Consider the following 12,186-nt stretch of genomic DNA (forward strand, 5'->3'; position numbering starts at 1 on the left):
TTAAACAACCCTGTTCTGTCTACTGAGCTCAAAGTACTTTAAAAAAAAAAAAAGAGCTTTAGTATTAAGGAATTTGTTGAAGGTAAAAACTAAGGGAAATAGACCGTAAGATATAGAGCAACCGATAAGCTAGTTTTCCCCAGAGAAATTAATAGGTCATTTTAGCAGACATAGAAATGAGACGTGCTTCATTCTCATAGGGGCCCTACTGAAGAAAGTAATCCATGTTTTGCAAGTCCTTCTGGGTCATTTTCATAAAGTTGCTCTCTGATAATGGAGAGTTTTTAAGACTACTCCCAATCCAGAAGATTCAGATGGTGTGTGTTTTAGAAAAGATTGAATCTCTATTTGGTCTCTAGTCTTAAACCATGTTAATCTCTTCACTTTCCCCTATCTCTCCACTGTATCCTTCTCTGGACATTCGTTCCTTTTGACATAGTATGGACTAAACATAATAAATAATAAAGACCTTCTTTCTCCCTTCTTCTGTGCCTTTGTTCCTGCCATCCCTCTCTTAAGATGTTCTCTACTTCCTCATGGGAAAAACATACTTCCATCGCTTCCTTTCAAGATTACTACTATGAACTACAGAAGAAACACATACGGAATGCTTTCTAGTGCCAGGCACTGTGCTAAACACTTTATAGACTTTAACTCAATCTCAATTAGGCCTTACAACAACCCTTTTGAGGTAACTTTCAAAGATTTAGAGAGATTACATAATTTGCTCAAGGTCCCAAAGACAGTACATGTCAAGGTTAGGGTTCAAACCCAGGACTCCTAAGACCGTGCTCTTAAAACCCTACTGTCTGGGTTAATATTCTCTTCCTTTGAGAGGCTACTATTCATCCCTTTCAACCCCTGATCACTCCACAGAGATTAGTAACTTGGAATTTTTCCCTTTAACACAAGTGCTAAGTTTTAAGAGCTGTAGCATACCTATGACTCATTTGGCCTTGTTCGACTCTTCCCCTATCCCAGGCCTGTTCCGACAGGAGTGAGTTTCATTCCCACCAGGCTCACCCTTTCTGGCTGGCAAGCCTGCATCCATCTTTCAATGAGATGCAGTTACCACTGATATTCTTTTGTGATTTTAAATTTTAGCCAAAAAGATTTCTATCACAGTGTTGTAACAGTAAAGGTTTCAGAATTTGGCTGTCAATTGCATTGTCTTAGGCAGTGTACACTACAGGTGCTCCATAAAAACTGAGACCTCTCCCCACCCTATTAAGGGAGAGGACTGATGTCTCCCCTTTCCTTCCATCCACCAAGATAGCAACTTTTCAAAAATAAATTTCCCTCACCTGCCTTGTCTTTAATTTTCATGATTCTCTCTACTTTCTATCCAAGGCAAGGTCTTAACCACTTACCGGCTGAGCTCTGAAAAGCTGACTTACTCGGCCAACTCTTCCTCCATCTGGGAACCTGAACCCTTTCTCTGTTACTCTTTTATAGTACATGTATTTAAACACTTTATGACAGCAGAGTCAAGTGAACAAGATAGATTGGGTTCAAAGTTTATTTCCCTTTATGGATTCTCAGAGAAGACAGTAATTGGGAAAGACATCTTCAGGTCTAAGATTTCCTGCGTACCAAGGTTACTAGGTGGGGCCAGATATTACTAACAAGGATGTAATTGTTCCAGCAAAGCCTGACCTTGTGCAAAAATGTATAGCACATCTCACTGAACATTGCCTTTCTCAAGTTCAATGACTGTGCTTTGATAATCTGATAGCCTGGGAATTATGATGGGGCATGTTTCAGGAGAGGTTTGACTTTCACAGCAGCCAAAACATTGGAAGATTCCACCCGACTTTAATAATGCTGGAAAAGTATTACTACTTGTAACCCAAGGCCAGCATGTAAGCTGTACAAAGCAGGCATGGCAGGGGGGAGCTTTATCCTCTTGAGGCCCCCCGCCCCAGTTAGGGAATCCTTACATTATTATACTTGCAAGAATTAACAATTGGTGATAACATTTTGTTGGGTAAAAAATATATATCCTCATGGATTGGACTGGACAATGGGTTGGAGAGGGATGCTGGTGAGGAGTGAGCCTCTTGGATCAGGTGGACACTTCAGACTATGTTGGCATCTCCTGCCTGGAGGAGAGGTGAGAGGGTGGAGGGGGTTAGAAGCTGGTGAAATGGACATGAAAAGAGAGAGCGGAGGGAGAGAGCAGGCTGTCTCATTACGGGGAGAGTAATTGGGAGTGCGTAGCAGGGTGCATATGGGTTTTTGTGTGAGACTGACTTGATCTGTAAATTTTCACTTAAAGCACAATAAAAATTATTTAAAAAAATATGTATCTTGTAATGATGCAAATCTTAACATTTTATCTGGCAAGTACTATTGCTTCCATTTGTACAAGAAGAGAACAGAAGAATATTTATTGCTATCCTTACGTTTTAGCACACTGGTTAAGCACACCAGAGATCTGCCACTTACTTGCTGTGTGACTATGAAAAAGTTCTTGAACCTCTATGAATCTCAGGTTCTTTATCAACACAGTGGGAATAATAATAGTGCCGTCCCTATAGAGTCACTGTGAGAATTAAATGAAGAAAGCATGTCAAGCTGCCACACAGTAAGCTTTTAATAAGTTTTTTAGTGATCATTACTGTTATTAATGTATCGGCACTGGGTTTTTAGGCACGACCTAATGTCTTTCTCCAATCCTGATGCCCCATTCTTCTTCATATAGCCCAGCTTCTTGGATTATTTGTTCAGCATACAGAATGAATAGGTATAGTGAAAGGACACAACCTTGTCGCACACCTTTCCTGACTTTAAACCATGCAGTATCCCCTTGTTCTGTTCCAACGACTGCCTCTTGATCCATGTACAGATTCCTCATGAGCACATTTAAGTGTTCCAAAATTCCCATTCTCTGCTATGCTATCCATAATTTGTTATGATCCACACAATCGAATGCCTTAGCATAATCAATAAAACACAGGTAAACATCTTTCTGGTATCTTCTGTTTTCAGCCAGGATCCATCTGACATCAGCAATGATATCCCTGGTTCCATGTCCCCTTCTGAAACCGGCCTGAATTTCTGGCAGTTCCCTGTTGATATACTGCTGCAGCCACTTTTGAATGATCTTCAGCAAAATTTTACTTGTGTGTGATATTAATGATATTGTTCTATAATTTCTGCATTCGGTTGGATCATCTTTCTTGGGAATAGGCATAAATATGGATCTCTTCCAGTCAGATGACACAACCTTGCTTGCTGAAAGTGAAGAGGACTTGAAGCGCTTACTATTGAAGATCAAAGACCACAGCCTTCAGTATGGATTGCACCTCAACATAAAGAAAACAAAAATCCTCACAACTGGACCAACGAGCAACATCATGATAAAAGGAGAAAAGATTGAAGTTGTCAAGGATTTCATTTTACTTGGATCCACAATCAACAGCCATGGAAGCAGTAGTCAAGAAATCAAAAGACGCATTGCATTGGGTAAATCTGCTGCTAAGGACCTCTTCAAAGTGTTGAAGAGCAAAGATGTCACCCTGAAGACTAAGGTGCGCCTGACGCAAGCCATGGTATTTTCAATCACATCATATGCATGTGAAAGCTGGACAGTGAATAAGGAAGACCGAAGAAGAGTTCACACCTTTGAATTGAGGTGCTGGTGAAGAATATTGAATATACCATAGACTGCCAAAAGAACGAACAAATCTGTCTTGGAAGAAGTGCGGCCAGCATGCTCCTTAGAGGCAAGGATGGCGAGACTGCATCTTAGGTACTTCGCACATGTTGTCAGAAGGGATCAGTCCCTGGAGAAGTACATCATGCTTGGCAGAGTACAGGGTCAGCGGAAAGGAGGAAGACCCTCGACAAGGTGGCTTGACACAGTGGCTGCAACAATGGGCTCAAGCATAACAACGTTTGTAAGGATGCCTCAGGACTGGGCAGTGTTTCGTTCTGTTGTGCATAGGGTCACTATGAGTCAAAACCGACTCGGTGGCACCTAACAACAACAACAATAGGCAGGACCTAATAAATAAACACAGCCTTACTATAGCATTTTGCTAGAAAGAATCATAGCTCTTGTTGGCTGGATTGAGTTTTGAGTTGGCTGCTTCTCTATGGATCCAGGAGCAGTGTGTTTTACTATTATTATTTTTTAATGAATTTATCAACGAATTGGTGTCCTGGTTCAGGTTTCCTTCAAAACAGACCTGAGACAAAGCTTTGGGTGTAAGTAGTTTATTTAAGAGATGATCTAAGGAAGCACAGTAAGGAAGTAAGACAGGAAAGACAGGAAAACTAGCAAAGAGTATGTTAACTCACAGGCTACAGGCAATATGGCTGTGGGCACTTGGAGAAGCTCTGTGGAACACACCTCATAAATGGCTCACTAAGTAGATTTCTAAGATACTCCACTGGTCTCACCCCATCTGGAGCAAGGGAGAATGAAGAAAACCAAAGACTCAAGGGAAATATTAGACCAAATGACTAATGGACCACAACTACCACAGCCTCTACCAGACAAAGTCCAGCACAACCACATGGTGACTGGCCAACACCCCCAACTGCTCTGACAGGGATCACAATAGAGGGTCCTGGACGGAGCTGGAGAAAAATGTAAAACAAAATTCTAACTTACACAAAAAAAGAAAAAAAACAAAACCAGACTTACTGGTTGGACAAAGACTGGAGAAACCCCAAGAGTATGGCTCTCTGGACACTGTTTAGGCTCAGTAATGAAGTCACTCCTGAGGTTCACTCTTCAGCCAAAGATTAGACTGGCCCATAAAACAAAATGAGATTAAATGGACACACCAGCGCAGGGGCAAGGACAAGAGGGCAGAAGGGGACAGGAAAGCTGGTAATGGGGAATCTATGGTCGAGAGGGGGAGAGTGTTAACATTTTGTGGGATCAGCAACCAATGTCACAAAACAATATGTATATTAATTGTTTAATGAGAAACTAGTTTGCTCTGTAAACCTTCATCTGAAGTACAATTAAAAAAAAAAAAAAGAAAGAAAAAAATGGCTCACTGAGGGAGATGAAAGCTTGGGTATTTATCCATCAACTTCTGTCCATCATTGGTTGAGGGTCTCTCCTGGGGTATTGACTCCCCAGCACTTTTGGCCTGTCCTATGAGGATGCGGCACACTTTTTCAGGCCAAGAATGCCCAGGCAAAGATACTCAGGAAGTCGTCAGTTATATGGAAATTGTTTGCAGGTAACCTCTGTGTAGGCCAAGGGATTAAGGGTAGGGCACCAACAATACCATCTGCAACTGGGTATCAGACGATATTACAAATAATGGCTAATTATTCCTCAGTGTGATAATGGTATTGCAGTCATGTAGGAGATGTCCTCTTTCTTGGGCAATGCTTGCTGAAATATTTATGAGTTAAGTGTCATGATGATTGCAACAAACCTTCAAATGACTCAGCAAAAATAAAAAAATAAACACACACAGACACAGAGAAAGATAAAGCAAATACAGTAAAATGTTAACATTTGCTGAATCTAGGCTGTGTATAGAGTTTCATCGTACTGTTCTTCCAACTTCTCCATACATTTGAAATTTTTCATAACTAAAAAGTTGGTAAAATATATTTAACAGATATTTATTGAGTGTTGTTATGTGCCTTCGAGTCAATTCCTACCCATATAGTGACCATAGTCGGCAGAGTAGAACTTCCCCATAGGGTTTCCTAGGCAGTAACCTTTACAGAAGCAGATTCCCAGGTTTTTTCTCCTGCAGAGCCACTGGCGGGTTCAAATCGCTGACCTTTTGATTTGCAGCCAAGTGCTTAACCATTGCACCACCAGAGCTCCTTACTGTCTACTGTGTGCTAAGTACCCTAAGCACTGAGGATGCCAGCCCCATCACAAGCCAATATGGTGGCTTTGTCACAGATTAGAAAAAGGCATGGCTTTCTCAAGACACTCTACTGCCATCTGTGGAAAATTGTTATTATAATTATACAAATCTGTAATGACTTGTAGTCTCTGGCTGGTGCAAATACTTAACACATCAGGCTGATAATTGAAAGGTGGGAAGTTCAAGGCCACTGAGAGGCACCTAGAAAAAAAGTCGTTGCGATCTACTTCTGAAAAATCAGCCATTGAAAACTCTGGGGGGCATAGGTCTGCTCTGACATATATGAGATGGGGTTGCCATGCATGGGAATAGACTCAATGGCAACTTTTTCCTTCCCTCTGCAACCTTATTGGCTCACGTGTTTCCAAGTATAAACTATGTTTTACCTAAGTTCTAGATATATTTTCATCTACCTTCTAGACTTCTCTTCCTGAGTGTCTTGTGGGCACCCCAAACTTGATATGGACCAAATTGAATAGATTATCTACACACTCCTATACTCCCAAATATGCCTACTTTTCTGTTTTTATAACGACTACAAGGTGAATGGTGCTCCCTGAACTTCACAACATTAAGTGGGTGCCCTGGGGGATACAGAGATGAATAAACAAAGCTCCTGACATTCCAGGCCCTGACATTGTAGAGCGAAAGGTGAATGATGGCCAGAAGCCCCATGGATAAGAAAAATGGTATCATGGCGCCCCTTCTGGAGAATCAAAGAAGTGATGTGACTTATCTAAGGTCATATAATAAGTCCCTGGAACATTCTTCTTTCCTAGAGCTGATAGAGGAGAAAAATCATTTTGCTATAAGTAGTTAAGCCTAGTAGTTAAACATTAAGCCTAAGTAGTTTGGCTACTGGGAATATTAACAGAGCCCAATACTCCACAGTTTCCACAAGTAGCTTAGGCCCAGAGGGAAAGAGGAAAGTCTGTCTCGAGTCTGGAAATTCCTGAGATCCAAGACCAACCTGTTACACAGATTTCAGGCCCATGTCCTTCTAGAAAGGTACTTAGAAGGGATTCAAGGAACTTTCAGCCATGGCTTTCCGATTCAGGTAAGTATAAGAAACACCTGGCATGTCTCCAGGCGCCTTTCCTTCATCAGTTCTGAGGAACTCAGGAATCCTCATCTTTACCCAGCCTTCTAGGTAACTGTGATGCAGTGGTCCATGAATCTCACTGAGAGAAACACTGATCATGGGACTGGGTATTGATGAGTGTGATGAAGATGGAAGCCCTTCGGCTAAAGGAAATTGCCTAGCTCAGAGCTTAATGCATGGTGGGTACTTAAGAAATATTAGCTGATGGAAGAAAGAAAAGGAGAGAAAAAGGGAGGGATAGGCAAGGTGTCCTCCACCCTGAGAGAAATTAGAGTTGGAAGTCAGTGCTCCTTCCCAGAAGAGGGCATGTGCACCAGGCTGCCCTATGGGAGACTGGCTCTGTAGCACAGACCTCACTACTTCTTCTTGTATGGGAACAAAGGACAGGAGAGGGAAACAAGCAATCAGAATGTAGGAATGGGCCTGAGGGCAGCGTAGCTGTCTGACGAGTACCATCATCCCCAAAGGCCTTGGAGCTGCAGCCTTCACATCTGCTGTGACCAAACTTGATGTGATGGCTGAGGTGTCAGTGGGCTTTCAGTCAGATAGTATGTAGCACTGGATGGCAGGGTCATTTGGCCAGGTCACTTGGAATGCCATTGAGGGTTTTAGAGTGACACAAAAAGCTAGAAATTTGGCAGTCACAGTCTAGCAATGATAGAGAGGTTCTTTGAGCAATATAGGGACCCAGTGTAGTACTTTCTCTGTCCAGAATCCAACACAGTATTCACTAAAATGCTTAAAATTGCTCATAAGGCCTCATAGGCTCCAGCTTAAATAGTGATCAATGATCCTCTAACTTCACATCTCTCTGGTATTAGGATTCTTCCAGCACCAAATATCTTAAATCAAGACCTGAAAGGCCAGGTTTAACAAATAAAAATACAGGATACCCTGTTAAAAAAAAAAAAAGGTAATTATTTTAGTATAATTTTGTCCCCTGCAACTAATTCATGACAAAGCCTATATTTGACATCTTGGTCGTGCAGTGGTTAAGAGCTACGGCTGCTAACCAAAAGGTCAGCCGTTCAAATCCACCAGCCACTCCTTGGAAACCCTATGGGGCAGTTCTACTCTGTCCGGTAGGGTTGCTATGAGTTGGAATTGACTCGACAGCAACGGGTTTGGTTTTTTTTTATTTCATCTGGCAAACTGTTGAACCATATATATATACACATACATACATACATATGGAAATTAAGTTTAGAGATGTAAAGGGCCTTGTCCAAAGTGAAACAGCTAGTTAGTAGCAGAGCTGGGTTTAGATTCAAGATTCCTGGCTGCCACAGTCTACCCTTTCCCAAATGCCTCCCATCAGAGTTCCTTAGCTCGGGTTCTTGAACCACCACAGATGAGCTTTAGAGCGCTATTTACTGTTAGCTGCTGTCAAGTCAATTCCGACTCACGGTGACCCTATGTGTGCAGAGTAGAACTGCCCCGTAGGGTTTTCAAAGCTGCAACGTTTTGGAAGCGGATCGCCAGGCCTGCCTTCTGAGGCACCTCTGAGCGGGTCCAAACCACCAACCTTTAGGCTAGTAGTTAATTGCTTAACCATTTGCTCCACCCAGCAGGGATTAGAACGCTAGTAAACTCCCTGAAATTAGAGGTAAAAATCTATGTGTATGTGCCTATGTGTACTTTTCTGGGAGGAGAAGATCTCTAATTTTTAAATTAGCTCTCAGAGGAGTCCTGATCCAAAAATAAAATAAAATCCACTGTATCGCAGTACTAAGCTCTGCCTTCAAAATGCAGAGCATCTATTACTTTGGGCTGAAATCACATTTCAGCTTTGCCAATATCCCCTCAGTCCCTGGCATAGCCCTGGGCCCAGTCACACCTGGGAGATGGATGGATTTTATCTATGAATATACAGGAAAATACCCATGACATCCTCTACACACCAGGCAGCAGAATCTACCCCACCCTTCACAGACTTCCTATATATATTTTTAAGACCCTCTGATCTATCCTATATTCTCCTTCTTTCTTTGCTGTCTGTGAATCTTTGATTTGAAGTGACGGGTAAGAGAATTAACTTTTATTGAGCACCTATTATGTGCTGAGCTTTTAACACATGCTGTATCATTCAATCCTCAGACCAGCTTAGAAAATACCTATGATTATCACCATTTTACAGATGAGCAAACTAAGGCTTAGCACCCCCTCCAGGTGAAGAAGATAAACTAGGATAGTAACCCACGTGTGAATGCTTCTAAAACCTGTGCCCTTTTTCCAAAGCCTCCAGTTTGATAGGAAGCTAGAAACTGTGTTAGTGGGTTTTTATTAGCCAAGCTTCCTCCATCTCTTGGAACTGACAAGCCAGAATTGACAGGCCGGAACACCTGTAAGAGAACAGGTACAAGGTGGCAGTGATGTGACCTTTGAGACTGACCACTAGAGGTCCCTTCTCATCCACAGTGATTCTGAAGTGAGACTTCACTAGGGCTTAGAGAAGATACTTCCTTGGACCAGTGGGGCAGGTCTCTGCCTGTTACAGGCATACCCGCTCTATTCTGTACCAAGTAGTGGGGGTAGCCATGTGATACTGCACGAGTGATGCAGAATAAAATGACTTCCTCAGAAGAAGTTGGATAATGGCCTCCAGTATCAGACCTGATAGCAGAGTTTTCAAGAGGGAGCAGGGCTCTGGAGCCTCCTCCACCTCCAGAAGGAAAAAAAAACACAGGATATTCCACCACCCACAGTCACCAGGCAAACATCCAGTTTCCTTCTGAGTATAGTCTGGCTCCAGGGGTGGGTTTACTGGAAGTGAGTGAAGTTTCAGCTTCAGGGCCCCTCCTAGACACAGGCCCCTTCTAAAGGCCCTGACCCTAAAAAAATAAAAACAAAAAGTTGCTGTCAAGTCCATTCCAATTCATGGAGACTCCATGTGTACAGACCAGAGCTGCACTCCTGGGGCTTTCAGGACTGCGACCTTTCGGAAGCAGATCACTTTTGATCAGTAGCAAGCGTTTAACTGTTTGCACCACCCAGGAACTCCTGGCCCTGACCCTAGCACGTTTACATTTATGGTTTTGTATTCTTTTCCTTAAAGAGGGGTTTCCAAAGTATACAAACGTCAGGCCCCGAAGGACCTCAGTCTGGCACTTTCTGGTTCCAGGATGCAGGATTTCAGAAAAGGAAAGAGGTGGGGAGAGCTTCAAAGGGAAGCCGCCCTGGACGCAACTTCCAAAGAACTGGAATTGTGGGTGCACCAGAAGTGAGGGAGCCCCTCGCCCTTGTCTATTTGAAGCTTTCTTTGGCCAACAGGAGTTTGTTGAATCTTCAGGGGAAGGTTGGTTCACTGACAGACCAGTAGCATCCTGTTGGCGAGTTTCTGAATAAACAAATGGTCTTGCCAACCATTGTGTAAATTTTAGGGGGCGGGGGGGAAACTCTACAGTTCCTGAAGTCCTCTGAATTGTGCTGAGACATGAACTTTACGAAGGTGTAAATCGGGGTTGAGTGAACAAGCCTGTTTGGGAGGTATAGCTGGATTCTGGAATAAAAGTTAAAGCAATATCCACACTTCAGAAGCACTGTAGATGAGTGGAAGAAGCTGGAAGGTTTTTGAAGAAGAGCAGTGCTGGACACCAGCAACCAGCACCGACCGGTGTATCTCTTCTCAACTCTGTATTCGCTGACTTCAACTTGATGGCTTAACCACAGTGGGAGCACTTATACCATTGAAATTGGCAATAACTACAAATCAGGACTTTGCCTTCCAGAGCCGGTTGCTCAACCTTTACCAGGACATCACCTGCGCATCAGCCTGCACACCTACCCCCCTCTCCACACACATGGCAGAACGTGCAAGCACTTCCCTCTGTGTACATTCATGTGTACATAAACACACAGAGGATCACATATGTACACTTTCCCATTATAGCCAGCTTGGATGTCAGCAATTCTTTTTGCTCTGTCAAGCTGACATCTTTAGTGTTTTTCTACTGTTCACATCTTGATCTGAACAGTGATCTTTATCTCCTGAGCTCATGCTCTCTCTCTCTCTTGAATTCACAATTGTTCTTGCCCTTACATCATGAGGCCCTCTGTGCCTTTGGGATTAAGTACCCGATTGTGAAACCTTCTGATAACAATACATTCAGGACAGCAGCATTATCCTATCTGTCCATAAGTGAGGCAATAAACACTCAGCCACAAAGACCATACCGGCAACCTCACAGTATCATCAAAATGGAAACCATGTTAGTATTTTGTCAGTGTTCTTTCAAGAACCCCAAAGCCCTTCCTAGTTCTCACCAATGTGCGTCCAGTTCCCCTGGCACATGAAGCAGTTTGACATGAGCATCTTTGTGCCAAATGAGCAGAAGCAGGCAAAGAAAATTCCTGAGACTTGTCCAGGCTCACATGGTGAGTCACAGACCAGGCTCAAGAATGAATGTCACTTCTCAACCTGAAAACCTTGAGCTGAAGGATATTGCATGGAAGACGCAGAGGAAGGGACTGAAAGTTGCGTGCCTACTTCACTCCTGTAACAAATACTCTTTGAGAGAGACGTTATTATCCCCAACCAGGCGAAAGAACTGAGGCTCAGGGAATTTAAGCAATCTATTCAAGGATATTCAGCTAGTATGTAGTAGATTTCTATTTTTTTTTTTTTAACTTTGTATCTAAGTATATATAAGTGTACATAAACATATATACATACATATATACATACGCATTGTTTGTTGTTAGGTGCCCACCAGTCAGTTCTGACTCGTAGCAACCCTTTGTGCAACAGAATCAAACACTGCCCAGTCCTGCACCATCCTCAGAATCGTTATGCTTGAGCCCATTGTTGCAGCCACAGTGTCAATCCATCTTGTTGAGGGTCTCCCTCTTTTTCTCTGACCCTGTACTTTACCAAGAGTGAGGTCCTTCTGCAGGGACTGATCTCTCCTGATAACACGTGCAAAGTATGTGAGACATAGTCCCCCATCCTTGCTTCCAAGAAGCATTCTGATTATACTTCTTCCAAGACAGATCTGTTCATTCTTTTGGCAGTCACCATGGTATATTCAATATTCTTCTCCAACACCACAATTCAAAGGCGTCAATTCTTCTTTGGTCTTCCTAATTCATCGTTCAGCTTTCCCATGCATATGAAGTGATTGAAAATACCACGGCTTGGGTCAGGCGCATCTTAGTCTTCAGGGTGACATCCTTGCTCTTCAACACTTTAAAGAGGTCCTTTGTAGCAGATTTACCCAATGCAAAGCGTCT

This window comes from Loxodonta africana, chromosome 18, assembly GCF_030014295.1.
Source record: "Loxodonta africana isolate mLoxAfr1 chromosome 18, mLoxAfr1.hap2, whole genome shotgun sequence".
NCBI lineage: Eukaryota > Metazoa > Chordata > Mammalia > Proboscidea > Elephantidae > Loxodonta > Loxodonta africana.